The 15,178-nt window shown below is 38.0% G+C and overlaps 1 protein-coding gene across 7 annotated transcripts in view; it reads right to left on the bottom strand.

The window, feature by feature from the left end:
- AKAP7 (A-kinase anchoring protein 7) overlaps positions 1-15,178 on the bottom strand; it is a 123,252-nt gene that overhangs the window by 37,257 nt on the left and 70,817 nt on the right. The window lies entirely within an intron of this gene.

The following is a 15,178-nucleotide window of genomic DNA, read 5'->3' as shown; positions in this document are numbered from 1 at the left end:
AGTAGTAATTTAAAATTTAAAGTAATTGCTAATAGCAAAGGAAACCATAAACAAGATGAAAAGACAACCCTCAAAATGGGAGAAAATAATGGCAAACCGAGCAACTGACAGAGGGTCAATCTCCAAAAAATACAAGCAGCTCATGCAGCTCAATATCAGAAGAAACAAACAACCCAATCAAAAAATAGGCAGAAAACCTAACAGACATTTCTCCAAAGAAGACACACAGATGGCCAATAAACACATGAAAAGATACTCAACACTGTTCATTATTAGAGAAATGCAAATCAAAACTACATGCTGCTGCTGCTGCTAAGTCACTTCAGTCGTGTCTGACTCTGTGAGACCCCATAGACGGCAGCCCACCAGGCTTCCCCGTCCCTGGGATTCTCCAGGCAAGAACACTGGAGTGGGTTGCCATTTCCTTCTCCAAAAACTACATGTGGTGTCATGATATATCTGATGCTTTTGAACTGTGGTGTTGGAGAAGACTCTTGAGAGTCCCTTGGACTGCAAGGAGATCCAACCAGTCCATCCTAAAGGAGGTCAGTCCTGGGTGTTCATTGGAAGGACTGATGTTGAAGCTGAAACTCCAATACTTTGGCCACCTGATGTGGAGAGCTGACTCATTTGAAAAGACCCTGATGCTGGGAAAGATTGAGGGCAGGAGGAGAAGGGGACGACAGAGGATGAGATGGTTGGATGGCATCACCGACTCAGTGGACATGGGTTTGGGTGGACTCCAGGAGTGGTGATGGCCGGGGAGGCCTGGTGTACTGCAGTTCATGGGGTCGCAAAGAGTCGGATACGACTGAGTGACTGAACACAACTGTACTGAACTGATATATCTGTCAGAATGGCCATTATCAAAAAATCTACAATAAACACTGAATAGGATGTGGAGAAAAGGGAACCCTCTTGCACTGTTGGTGGGAATGTAAATTGATACAGGCACCACGGAAAACAGTATGGAGATTCCTTTACAAAGCTAGGAGTAAATCTACCATATGACTGAGCAATCCAACTACGGGGCATACATCCTGAGAAAACCATTAACAAAAAAAGACACATGTACCCCAGTGTTCACTGCAGCACTATTTACAATAGCCAGAACATGGAAGCAACCTAGATATCCATTGAGAGATGAATGGATAAAGAAGTTGTGGTACATATATACAATGGAATACTGCTCAGCCGTGAAAAGGAACAAATCTGAGTCAGTTCTAGTGATGTGGACACACCTAGAGCTTGTCATATAAAGTAAGTCAGAAAGAGAAAAACAAGTATGTATATTAATACATATATACTGAATATAGAAAAATGGTACTGATGAATCAATTTACATAGGGCAGGAACAGAGACGCAGATGTAGACAGATTTGTGGACACAGTGGGGAAGGAGAGGGTGAGATGAACTGAGAAAGTAGCACTGAAATATAGACATTAGGAAAGGAAAGGAAAGTGAAGTCGCTCAGTCATGTCTGACTCTTTGCGACCCCATGGACTGTAGCCTACCAGGCTCCTCTGTCCATGGGATTTTCCAGGCAAGAGTACTGGAGTGGATTGCCATTTCCTTCTCCAGCGGATCTTCCCGACCCAGGGATTGAACCCAGGTCTCCCGCACTGTAGACAGACGCTTTACCATCTGAGCCACCAGGAAAGTCCATGTATAGACATTACTGCCTGTAAAAGAGACCGCTAGTGGGAAGCTGCTGTATAGCACAGGGAGCTCGGCTTAGTGCTCTGTGACGAACTAGAGGGGTGGGGGGGAGGTTCAAGAAGGAGGGGATATGTGTATACTTATGGACAGTGGAGTCTGGCAAGCTACAGTCCATGGCGTTGCAAAGAGTCAGATATGACTAAGCAACTAACACATGGCTGCTTTGCACTGTTGTATGGCAGAAACCAACACGACAATGTAAAGCAATTATCCTCCAATTAAAAATCAACTTGAAAAAATAAAACAAAAATAATCACTAACACTTACTGGACACCTGCCAGGCACATGTTAAGTGCTTTACATTTACTCATTCATTTCATCTTTACCACAGCTCTGAGGTAGATACTATTAATACTAACCCCACTGCACAGGTGAAAAACTTCAGAAAAACGTTCAGAAAAGTAACTTGGCCAAAATCTCTCCAAGAGCATGTGACAATAATGGGATCTGGACTCAATCTGTCTGGATGCATAAGCCCTGAGCATCTCATTGCAGAGTCCCATGTTATTTAATATAATTTGTGTGTAGTATCGGGTATATATTGGGTTGGCCAGAAAGTTCATTAAGGATTTTACCTAACATCTTACGGAAAACTTTTTGGCCAATGCAAACACTTTATGAAACCTCTTACAATTTCAGAATAATGTTCAGAAAAATAGTTATTTAACCAAGCTCTATGGCAATATGTTTTAAATGCCTTGTTTTCTTATGTTTTTTCACCAAATCCTTTTATTAATGGTGCAAGAGTAATATAATCCTAGTTTAAAACAAAGGACCTAAAGACAGATCCCTTGTTGGAGCTGCCTGCCATGCCTTGGGGAAATGATTCAATGAAGAACACAGGGCACCAGAATGACCCCAGGAAGCATTCATCTTCCAGGAAAAAAGAGCAACTCGGATCATTCACAAGTGATCCCCAAAAATATTAGTGGGGTTTTATTAAGGGGTTAAACAGACTCCTTTCGGTAATATATAGAGATCTACCATAACTAGATTAAAAAAAGAAGTTTAACGTCAATGATAAAAAAATATCTGCTATGATTTCATGTTCATAAATTTAAAACATAACCTTTTCATGTTATCTTTTCTCACAGGCCTGGCTGCAAACCAACCATGGTGACGACAGTTGCCCATATCAGCTATAGCTGTTTGAATTTTTATTATAATGGTGACAATGGCAGGAATACAACTAAAAGTATGAGGGGGTGGCAGCTGTCTCTTCTTCATGTTCTTTGAAATATCAGCTCTGATTACTGTCTCCAGTGAAAAACACAATTCTTAACTATGACCAAAGACTCTATTCTCTGTGTCATTGTTTGGCTTTATGTTCTATCTATAACTGAAAACATTTATATGTGGATTTCTGAGCAACCTTGTTACAAAAGTCTGACTCAAAAATCTCACTGTAATATTTTGACTCTAAAAAACTGTAGAAATGACCAATTCTTCTGAGACCTCCAGTTCATTAAGAAAGGAAATCTGAGTTTAACAACTTACAGAAACAAATGAGAAAGAAAATAAAAGGTAAATGTTCCTTTAGTCAAAAGAATGGAGACAAAGAGAACATAAAATCATCAAGTGTAAACAGAGGGGGGAAAATGCTTTATCCCTCCAAATTCTGGAACCAAGCCTTAGGAGACGTGCCTTTAAGCACAGAAAACACACTCCAGGCAGACTTCCTCATAAAACAGGTAGCACGCTGATGGGAACTGTTATGGCAAGAAGTGTCACTGTTTCAGTGAAAAGGTACGTAAGTTCTAGAAGTGCTTGACAATTGATGGAAACACAATTCACGAAAATTGGGATGTTTTGGAATATATCACAATTTTTCATGTTGACATCAGGGTACCAACAAAACAAACAGCTAATCTGGGCTTGAAAAAGCTGGATGGACTTACTCAAAACTGTTTTGTTTCTCTATGTTCCCGTAAAACCCAATTTCAGTTTTCAATGATCAATCCACAGTAAGCATATATCTATCAAACAGATGTGCTTCCATTTTTCAATCATGCTACATCTGTGTAGCCTTTCTGTACCCAAAGGGCAAGGTTCTGAAACTACAACATTATATATCGATGCTTGAAACCTGTTCTTATGAGTATCTGTCTGCAAGGGAAAAAGACTGAAAAATTATAACTGAAAAGCCTTAAGGATGATCTGCAAATCTCACTGGTGAAGTCCTTTTAAATTACCAGGTAAAAGAACCTTGATCTAACTGAAATTTGGAAGCCAAGAATTATTTTTTACCATTATTCTTATTTAGTCATATTTTCAACAAAGACTTTTAAACTTCTCTATACAGAGCTTTAGCTGTTTTTCTCAAAAACTGAAAGTTATAGGTATTTCAAACTGCCATATGCTGTACAATTTCAGTATGTAATTGGAAAGAGAAAGTGTTTTTTCATATATGTGAAAAACATACCATATACAGCATATGTGCATTTAGGAAAAAAGAGGAAACAAGCAGACAATCAGAGCAGCACAAGAAGTCCTTCCTTATCAATCCCAATGTCCTTCCCAACCTCTGCTGACGCATGCCTGCTGAGTGCCAGTTTTCAAATGCCGCCTCCATGCTTATCATTCAGTCAGTTCTTTTCTAAGTATGTGGCCCAACCTTAAACAGTGGATGTAGTTGAAGCCTTTTCCTTAATAGTGAGAATAAATTAGGGCGGATGATCTATTTCCCTGCTCAGAGAACAGACAGCAGTAGGGCTGGGAGAAGGCTGAGAATTACAATGTGTTTATACACAGACACCTTGAATTGATATTACACCATTTTATCAAATCTATCTGATTCCAGGCACTATTTATGAAGCACTGAGTATGTGCTAATATTATAATCACATCAGCTCTTGGGGTGGAGGTAACTCTTGAGTCGGGGGCTGCTGCCAGAGTAGGTGAGAGAGAAAGCCTGGGCCCAAGGAGGGCAGGAGGCCCACATCTGTAGGCACGATGAAGGGAGCAGGAGAAAGCCCAGAATTCACACTGTGGTAAATCCTATTCGGCAGTTTTATGAAGGCAAAGCAGCACCAGGGCGACAAAGGCCTGTAACAGTCATCTACTCTAGACAGATACTCTTCAGGTCTGCATTTTACAGTCTGTCCTCCTTTGCAGGCAGTAACAATGAATTCACAAAAGCTGACAGGAGTTACTCACAGGCAAGTTCAATGTCTGCATGTTAAAACCTATTTTAAAAAAGAAAGAAGAGCAGAGAATACACTTAATCTGCTGGCCAGTATTTGCATTATCTGACATGGCTGCTTTCTCATTCAAGTGCCTTTAATCCTCTAATGCCATGCACCTTTCAGAGAGAAAGACACATCCTTCACGGGAAGAAAAAAAAATATTTCAAAAAGCTAACCAATAAGTAATGAGTTTATTTGTAGTTTAACAGTGTAAACAACACAAAATTTGGTTTTATAGTTCTCAACTTATTGGGTTTTTTCCCACAGGTCCTAATTCTTTACGTAGAATATCCTCAAATCTATATTTAGTTCTGAAAGTGGTTCACTGTTTGTCTTGATTCACTGACAGCACAACAGTCAGTCACATTTACTGCGATGTAAAGTATCTGAAGACTTCAAATAAAGGGTGCTTTAATGACTCAGGATATAATGATTAATTCTTTTTTCCTCTAATAACACAAAGTAATACAGAAGAATGAAAGGGAATCCCCAAGATAATGAAAAGAAAATTTTCTTATACTAGATGAAATGCAGTTACATCAAGATTGGTTTCGGCAGGTCTCAGGACCTGTCATGATCCACCAGGGCCTAGGCTGACACTCACCTGGTACACTACGTGAGTATTCTTTTTGTTTATAGATTCAACCATAAAGTTTTAGTAACTGTCAGAACTGTGTTAAATATACATAAAACACTGAGTATTTTCTGCTAATACATTCTGTAATTCACATCCAAATTGTGTTACATCTGTTAGGATGCATTCACCTGCAAGTAACGGGAAACTCGACTCAGATGGTAAGAAATTTTTAAATGTCACTACCCCTATAATCTAAGGTAGAGTTGCTCTAGGTTGGTTAATTCTGTGGCTTAAGAAGATCATCAAGGGCCGGATGGGAAGCAGGTTCAAGAGGGAGGAGATATATGTATACTTACGGCTGACTCATGCTGTTGTATAGCGGAAACCAACACAACATTGTAAAGCAATTACCCTCAAATTAAAAATAAATTTAAAAAAGAAGAAGATCATCAACAGTCATGTTCCAGTCTCCCATACTCAGCACATCAGGCGTGAAGTCCCCTAGTGTCCCTATGGTTAAGATGCTGCGAAGTCCAGGGTCACATGTATATTCAACAATTTCCAGCTAAAAATAATGATGTCTTCTTCCCAACAAATTACGCATCATCAAAAAAACTTTTCTCTGGGATCCCAAGCAGACTTGCCCTCACTTATCAGAACTGGGTCACATGCCACTTCCTAAACTAATCACTGGCAAGAATGGGACCAATCACCTGAAGGGCTAAAGTGGACCTCACATGCTCTGAAGTTCACTGTCTCACAGGGAAAGAAGGGCTCTGCCAACCAGGAATCAGGGTGGGAAGAAAATGGACTCAGAACAGGCAAACCCCTGTGGCCTCTAGAGTTTTATATTTAACTTTTAATAGAAATGTGGTATTTACTGTTTGGTCTCTTTAAAATTAGAAAAGTGGGACTTCCCCGGTGGTCCAGTGAAGTAACCTACTTCACCAGGTTAGGTTCACACTGTAACCTAGGTAGGTTCACATTGTAACCTGCCAGTACAGGGGACATGGGTTCAATCCCTGGTCCAGGAAGATGTCACATGCTGTGGGGCAACTAATCCCGTGTGCCACAACTACTAAAGCCCGTGCACTCTAGAGCCCGAGATCTGCAACAAGAGAAGCCACCACAGTGAAAAGCCCTTGCACAGCAACGAGACAGTAGCCCTGGCTTACCGCAACTACAGAAAGCCCACTCACAGCAATGAAGACCCATTGCAGCCAAAAATAAAATAATTGAAAAATGTTTTTTAATTAGAAAAATGATTGAAAAGGTCTAAATAGTTCTGAGCAAAGAAAAAGTCCTGAAAAGTAAATCATCGATAAAGGGTGGCATGCTAATTTTTTTAAACACCTATCCTATATAGATAAATGTATGCCATACTTAGGGCTTCCCTGGTGGCTCAGCTGGTAAAGAATATGCCTGCAATGCGGGAGACCTGGGTTCGAGTCCTGGGGTGGGAAGATCCCCTGGAGAAGGGAACAGTGATCCACTCCAGTATTCTGGCCTGGAGAATTTCATGGACTGTACAGTCCATGGGGTCACAAAGAGTCGGACATGACTGAGTGACTTTTACTCACTCATGCCATACTTATAAACTAAATTCTTGCTAAAAATGCATAGCTGGAGCACAACTGTGAACTCTCTTTCTCTAAAGTGTATTAGGTTAAGACTGACTTAAGTAAAAGCTCTGGCTTTTATGGGAGCTGTTAGCAGTGAAAATATATTTGGCAGCTACGGTTCCCTGGTATGAACCACGTGATAATCAAATGTAGTTTCCTTTACTCATAGCCAGAACCAAAACAAAATATTTCCCTGAATACCGTAGTCAATATAAGATCAAATAGAGCCACAGTTCATGAACTGACAAAATGCTGTTCTTTCTGTTAGCAACAGTTATTGCTTTAGGTATTTTATACAAAACATAAATAACACTATACTGTGTTTTTTTCATAGCCCCCAAAATAATAAAGTCCATTTTCTATCTTTACCATTGTATTTATATACATAAATTACACATAAATATGTATATGCAATATAAAATAATGCAGCTCAGTGGTAAAGAATCTGCCTGCCAATGCAGGAGACACAGGAGACGCAGGTTCGATTCCTGGGTCAGGAAGATCCCCTAGAGTAGGAAATGGCAACCCACTCCAGTATTCTTGCCCGGGGAAACTCCATGGACAGAGGAGCCTGGCAGGCTGTAGTCCTTGGGGTCGCAAACAGCTGGGCATGACTGAGTGACTGAGCACGCATACAAAGGTATCTGATGGATAAACACATGTAAGTATATGCATGTGTGTATATACATGCATTTTATTTATATATGGTATTTTTATTTTTGAAATGTACCAGTGTTAATACCATGCCAATTTAAGGAAAGCATTAGGAATAAAGCAAATTTATAATAATCTGAGTGGGTGTTCTGATGTCAGGAATAAGTACTGTTACAATAAGTATTCTAATATAACTATTACTGCTGTTAATCTTAATAACTAACATTTTTATAACTTTATGTCAGGCATTGTGCTAAGTACTTTTAAAACATTAATATACTAGCTTGGTTAAAAAAAAAATGTGTTCAGAGGCAATTAGGTGATGTGATGGGCCAGTTATCCATAATGTTTGGCAATCAGAAGGCTTTTCTAACATTAATTTCCTATATCTTAATGGTTCCCTTTGACTGCAGACTCTGCCTTCTAATCATTTCATTCATTTTTCTTTTTATTTGGAATTCAATATTTACTTTCATGTTTCTTAAAATACACTTAAAGGCTATACGCATATATCATCAGTCAGTTCAGTTCAGTTCAGTCGCTCAGTTGTGTCCGACTCTTTGCGACCCCATGAATCGCTGCATGCCAGGCCTCCCTGTCCATCACCATCTCCCGGAGTTCACTCAAACTCACATCCAATATCACAAATTATCACTATATCATTCTAGCAGTGATGTTTAATTTGTCAGTTAAATTTACCACATAGCAGTGGCCACAGGACTGGAAAAGGTCAGTTTTTATTCCAATCCCAAAGAAAGGCAATGCCAAAGAATGCTCAAACTACCGCACAATTGCACTCATCTCACACGCTAGTAAAGTAATGCTCAAAATTCTCCAAACCAGGGTTCAGCAATACGTGAACCGTGAACTTCCAGATGTTCAAGCTGGTTTTAGAAAAGGCAGAGGAACCAGAGATCAAATTGCCAACATCCGCTGGATCATGGAAAAAGCAAGAAAGTTCCAGAAAAACATCTATTTCTGCTTTATTGACTATGCCAAAGCCTTTGACTGTGTGGATCACAATAAACTGTGGAAAATTCTGAAAGAGATGGGAATACCAGACCACCTGACCTGCCTCTTGAGAAATCTGTATGCAGGTCAGAAAGCAACAGTTAGAACTGGACATGGAACAACAGACTGGTTCCAAATAGGAAAAGGAGTATGTCAAGACTGTATATTGTCACCCTGCTTATTTAACTTCTATGCAGAGTACATCATGAGAAACGCTGTGCTGGATGAAACACAAGCTGGAGTCAAGATTGCCAGGAGAAATATCAATAACCTCAGATATGCAAATGACACCACCCTTATGGCAGAAAGCGAAGAGGAACTAAAAAGCCTCTTGATGAAGGTGAAAGAGGAGAGTGAAGAAGTTGGCTTAAAGCTCAATATTCAGAAAACGAAGATCATGGCATCTAGTCCCATCACTTCATGGGAAATAAATGGGCAAACAGTGGAAACAGTGTCAGACTTTATTTTTTGGGGCTCCAAAATCACTGCAGTCATGAAATTAAAAGACGCTTACTCCTTGGAAGGAAACTTATGACCAACCTAGATAGCATATTGAAAAGCAGAGACATTACTTTGCCAACAAAGGTCCGTCTAGTCAAGGCTATGGTTTTACCAGTAGTCATGTATGGATGTAAGAGTTGGACTGTGAAGAAAGCTGAGCGCCGAAGAATTGATGCTTTTGAACTGTGGTATTGGAGAAGACTCTTGAGAGTCCCTTGGACTGCAAGGAGATCCAACCAGTCCATTCTGAAGGAGATCAGCCCTGGGATTTCTTTGGAAGGAATGATGCTGAAGCTGAAACTCCAGTACTTTGGCCACCTCATGTGAAGAGCTGACTCATTGGAAAAGACTCAGATGCTGGGAGGGACTGGGGGCAGGAGGAAAGGGGGACGAATGAGGATGAGATGGCTGGATGGCATCACTGACTTGATGGACGTGAGTCTGAGTGAATCCGGGAGTTTGTGATGGACAGGGAGGCCTAGCGTGCTGCGATTCATGGGGTTGCAAAGAGTCGGGAACGACTGAGCGACTGAACTGAACTAACCCTTTCATATGTAAGATTCCCAAGGCATCTAATATAAATCATAAGGTTTGAAACCAGGCCAACAGATGGTTGGATTTTCAAAACACCCTTCACAGCTGCCACTTTGTGTTAGCATCAGATTAATAACTGATTTACCCATTAAAATACAGTGAGCCATCACTAAGATTAATTTGCTCAGTTACTTATCTTGCAACTTCCTCTAATTCAAGCAGATGTAAAAAAGCAAGCTGGGAGTTCCAACTATTAGTTCTCTTTCATTTTTATTTGAGCATAACAATTAAATTTTAAATAATTTCTTCTTAGTAGACAGGTTTCATCAGGGAAACTTTCTTACAGGTTTCATCAAGAAAACCTGTAAGAAGACTATTAGATTATAAAAAGGAACAAGACTGGCACTTGAAATATAATATTCTACCATGTCAAAGGTTCTGCTTTTCAAGAACATTATGATTTCTAGGTAGGATGACATAAGTCTGTTAAACCAGGATAACTTGGTTTTCTTGGTTTTCTTCTAACTCAGCAAAGTACACTTCCAAGGGTACCATTTGGATGATAAATTACATGGTCACACAATTTATGTGCCATAGAGTAAATAATTAAATATCTTGCACTCAGCTCTCATTAAATTACATGATAATTTTAAACAGGGAAAATTTCTAGACGCTAAAGTTTTCAGGTGAAAAAACAATGTACAATTCCCTTAGGTGATAAACTGTATTTTTACTTTTTCTTCTTCTAACATGCTTGAAACAGATTCATCTTAAACAGTTTAAGTAGAGATGAAATTTTCTTAATCATTTCCCTGTCAGTCTGTGCAAAAGAAAACAAGACCAAAATTTTTGGCCCCGCCCACCACAAAAGAGGCATTCCTATATTCCTACAGAATATAAGTGTCACATAATATGATTTTAACATATCATTTCACATAGATATGCTATTGTCAGTCCTGGGTATTTTTCTACTTGTCACATTTTTAACCACAGGATGCTAAAATGGAAATTTTAAAGGGATGAACAAAAAAATTAAGGAGAGAGGAATCAAACCATTTATATTTTATAGAGAGATAACTGAGTAGCCATCAAAATTAATCTGTTCAAAGAAATGGTTGGAAATATTGATCAAAATTAAGCTTAGAGAGTTGTCTGAGGAATAAATTTTTTCATAGTTTTCTTGGATATATGTACTGAAGCAAAAGTTCTTAAATGTTTTGGCCTCAAGACTCTGCTACACTGTTAATACTTATCTACAATCTCTCCCACCAAGAGCTTTTGTTTATTTGGTATATTTACTACATTAGAAATGAAAAGATTTTTAAATGTATTTCATTCTTTTCAAATTATCAATGATAAATTCACTATATATATAATGTCATCACAAATGTTTTGTGAAAATAACTATATTGTTAATTAAAAATTTTATAGTGAGATGAATGGCATTATTTTACATTCTTGTGACTTTCTTTAATGTCTAACTTAATCAAAGATTTATCCTCATATCTGTTTCTGCATTCAATCTGTTGCAATATGTTGTTTCATTTGAAGTATAAGAAAAATCCAGCCTCACAGAGAAGTATATTTGAAAAATGCAGGAGAATAATAGCCTTTTCAGATAACTGTGGACATTCTTTGATATTACACTGAAACTCAACAAGTTGTAGTTTCTTAAAGCTTAATTGCAATGTTGAATCTTAAAATGGATCAATAAACTTTCATACTATTTACAGTCAAATCTTTTGGTCTATCTTGAATATTAATGGATCTTTTATCCACACATGTCTTTGTAACAACACACATCAGTCATTTTAAAAATACAAATTCACTGAGTTACAAAGATTCTCCATATTTTGACATATTCCATTATATAACATCAAAAAATTCATTAATATCACATCTTCTTACTAGGAAAGTCTTTATGGATTACAAAGAGGAGCAAATAAATGTCTGAGGGAAAGGAAATTTTCAGTATCTTGATAATGATAATGGTTTCATAGGTACATACATATGTTAAAAATTCATCAACTTATACACTTTAAACAGGTACAAATCTTGAGTGTAAGTTATACCTCAAAAAAGTAAAAACAAAGTTTGATAGATAAAAACAACCTGGGAAAACCGAGTTCCTTATTCTACTCTGTTCTCTTTCTGTATAAAATTTTCCATTAAAAAAAGTGGGGAAGTTTAGGAATCTGTCTACTCACAGTAATAGATCAGTTTTCTTAAATTCTTACTATTGTCTGAAACCTTGAGTTTTATTATTAGCGGTAAACGATGTCAGTTTTCTTTGATGTGACAGGTTTATTTCAAGAAAATGGCTGCCAAATACCCAAATATGGAAACAAAAAATGTCTAAAGGTCATTTTTCGAGAAAAAAATGGTGTTCCATGACAGGAAGTGGCTACTTTAATATCATCACTAATATTACCTCTGCTCTGTCCTGCCTCCTAATGTACTGCTTCTCTCCCCTGTAAACTGTACCTATTGTTCCTGGACAGTGTCCTTTCTCTACTATCCATCTCATCCTATTTATCTAAACCCTGAAACTCCCCACGCCCAGCTCTCCTATAAGCTAAAGTTATATGCTTCTTCCACTGTGTCCTATCAAAACCCATCATTGTTATGGATGAAGCTCTATTCATCTACTCCTCCTCCCTCTCCATTTTTCAGATGTAGTCTTAGCTCCCCAGTGGCACTGTATACTCTTAAGGACTATGTCTTACACTTCTCTGTATCTTGTGATACCCAAGAGGAGTATACACATCATACACACGCAATAACATTTATTAAATTAATGATGAGTAATTATTATTAAACAGCTAGGGTTCCCAGAAAATCACATTTGTACCTCTGCTTGCTGAAGTTATAAAGAAGTACACGGGCCTGGAAAAAAAAAAAAAACCTTCTAGACCTTTCCAAATTCTCCACTGCCTCCTATGAGAAATATCTGACAGCTGAAAGTAAACTAGTCTTTGCAAGCACTAAATTGCTCATCAATCTTCCAAAGGGTGTCATTTAGTCAATTATTTTCCCAAAGGAAATATAAATGGAACAGAGCTGCCAGGGAAAAATTAATACACTCAACTCCAGTAAGTAGCTCACAGAGAAGAGCTTTCACCACCCTAGGACATCTGAGCTATATTTCATTCCTGGATTCACCAGGAAGGACTGGTTTTACACTTAAAAAAAAAAATTGTATTTTAAATGATTAATGAATGCAGTTAGGTTTGTAAGAAGTTACAGCCCAATATTAAGCAAGCATATTATCAACCAAATTTTTGATGAGAATTAAAAAGTAGTACTTTTTTCTTGCATCTGAATGTATGACTATTGCCTCCATAACCTACCAAACTTCCCCCTAACACTCCAGATAAAGATGCACAATGACAGAAGTTGGAGAGGAAAATGCTCAGCATGGAAACCTAAAGCAGGCCCAGGGAACAGCAACAGCTGCCAGGAGATCCAAACTCAGATGCTGTCAGGAACCACGGAGGTAGTGTGACTGAGTTAAGCAAATTGTAAAAGAAGAACAAGAGTGAGGGGATGACAAAAGGTAGCTGCTTTCAAGGTGTACCCACCCAGGAAATCACTGCATTCAAGATCGTGAAACAGGTGTGGCCATATTTTTTGATTGTTCAAAGGCACCAGAAACCCAGATTTTTTTTTTAAGTAAAATTACCCCTAAATTGGCAACAATTATAAAAACAAACAAACAAAAACCCTGTGTTAGTCCAGTATTAATACAACACGTTGTAGCTGTTTAGTCACTAAGTCGTGTCCAACTCTTTTGCAACCCCATGGACTGTAGCCTGCCAGGCTCCTCTGCCCATGAGATTTCCCAGGCAAGAATACTGGAGTGGGATGCCATTTCCTTCTCCAGGGGATCTTCCCCACCCAGAGATCAAACCTGCATCTCCTGTATCAGCAGGCAGATTCTTTACAACTAAGCCACCAGGGAAGCCCAAGACAACATGAAGGGTTGCTAATTAGTGATCTTCGGAACACACAGTAAGGTTGGTGGGGTGCAAAAAAAATTCTAAAAAAAACTTCCTAAAACTAAAGCTCTATTTCACACCCACTTTTAGTAACTGAATTTCTTTCTTAATCTGAGTGTCTGAGTACTTAATTAATGATCACACCAGATAGATGAAAAGCTCAAATGTAAAAATAACCAAAAAAGCAGAGGAAAATATAAATGAAAATGTATCAAATTTTTAGTTTGGAGATGACTCTAGTCACAATAATTAAAGAAATCACAGAATTTTTGTATCTATAATTTTACAAAACTAAAAAACATCTAATATGAAAAATTTCTTGTGACCAAAACTGAATGCAAAATAAAACCTGGCAAATATCTGAAGCCAATATAGCAAAAGGCTAATCATCTTTACTCTTAAAAAAAAAAATCCTCACAAACTATTAAGAGACACAAGAAGAATGAAATCCAACTCCTGATGGACAAAAATAGCTTGCTGCTGCCAGTTTCTAATACAAAGCAATTACCCTGTGGGACCAGGGCTGAATCATCTGCAAAACCACACATGGGGTTATGACTGGGAAACATACATAGTTAAATGAGTTCTCAGAAAAACTTTAAAAGCACCAGAGAAAATCAAGTGCCACAAGAGACCCAACAAATAGAAGAATTCATAGGAACTGGATCTTCAAATATGATAAGAATTTTCAAAATTATTTATATTGAAATCATCAAAGAGATAAATGAAGGAATACATCCATAAGCAAAGAGCCAAGCAGGAAAATATGATAAAAATCAACTGCAAATCTTGGAAATGAAGCATATAGTCATTGGTATTTTTAAAATGTCCTAAACAATATAACTGAGACAGCTGAAAAGAAGATCAGTGATTTGAAATCCAGTATTATCCAAGAATGCACCATTAACAAATTAAGATGGGAAATATGCAAATCTAAAAATTCTCTCCGCCAAAAAATTCACATATGTATCTATATATACACTTTTATGAATAATTTCAGGAGGTTCCCAGAGTTCCTGAAGCCCAAATTCTACTCTAGAATTCTGAACACAAAATATCTTATGATCATCTGAAATCTGTCCCATTCTCTGTATACAACACAATACTGGTTTTAAGGTTCAGGAAACAGACATTATATTTGAATTAGGATCAAATTAAAGAGCAACCATACCAAATGTCAGCCAAATAAATCTGAACAAAAGGGTGGAAGATCTAAAAAACACCTTTTCCCAAAGAAATCACCCATATGGCTAAAAAGCACATGAAAAGATACTCAATATCACTAATTATTTGACCAAAACTACAAATAAGATATCACCTTACACTGGTCAGGAGGGCTTCCCTGGTGGCTCAGACAGTAAAGAATCCACCTGAGAT

Source organism: Bos grunniens, chromosome 9 (assembly GCF_055505025.1).
Source record: "Bos grunniens cultivar Pamir isolate PY7600 chromosome 9, Bosgru_T2T1.0, whole genome shotgun sequence".
Lineage (NCBI taxonomy): Eukaryota > Metazoa > Chordata > Mammalia > Artiodactyla > Bovidae > Bos > Bos grunniens.
Note: the sequence above shows the minus strand (reverse complement) of the source record. Positions and strands in the feature narration are given on the sequence as shown.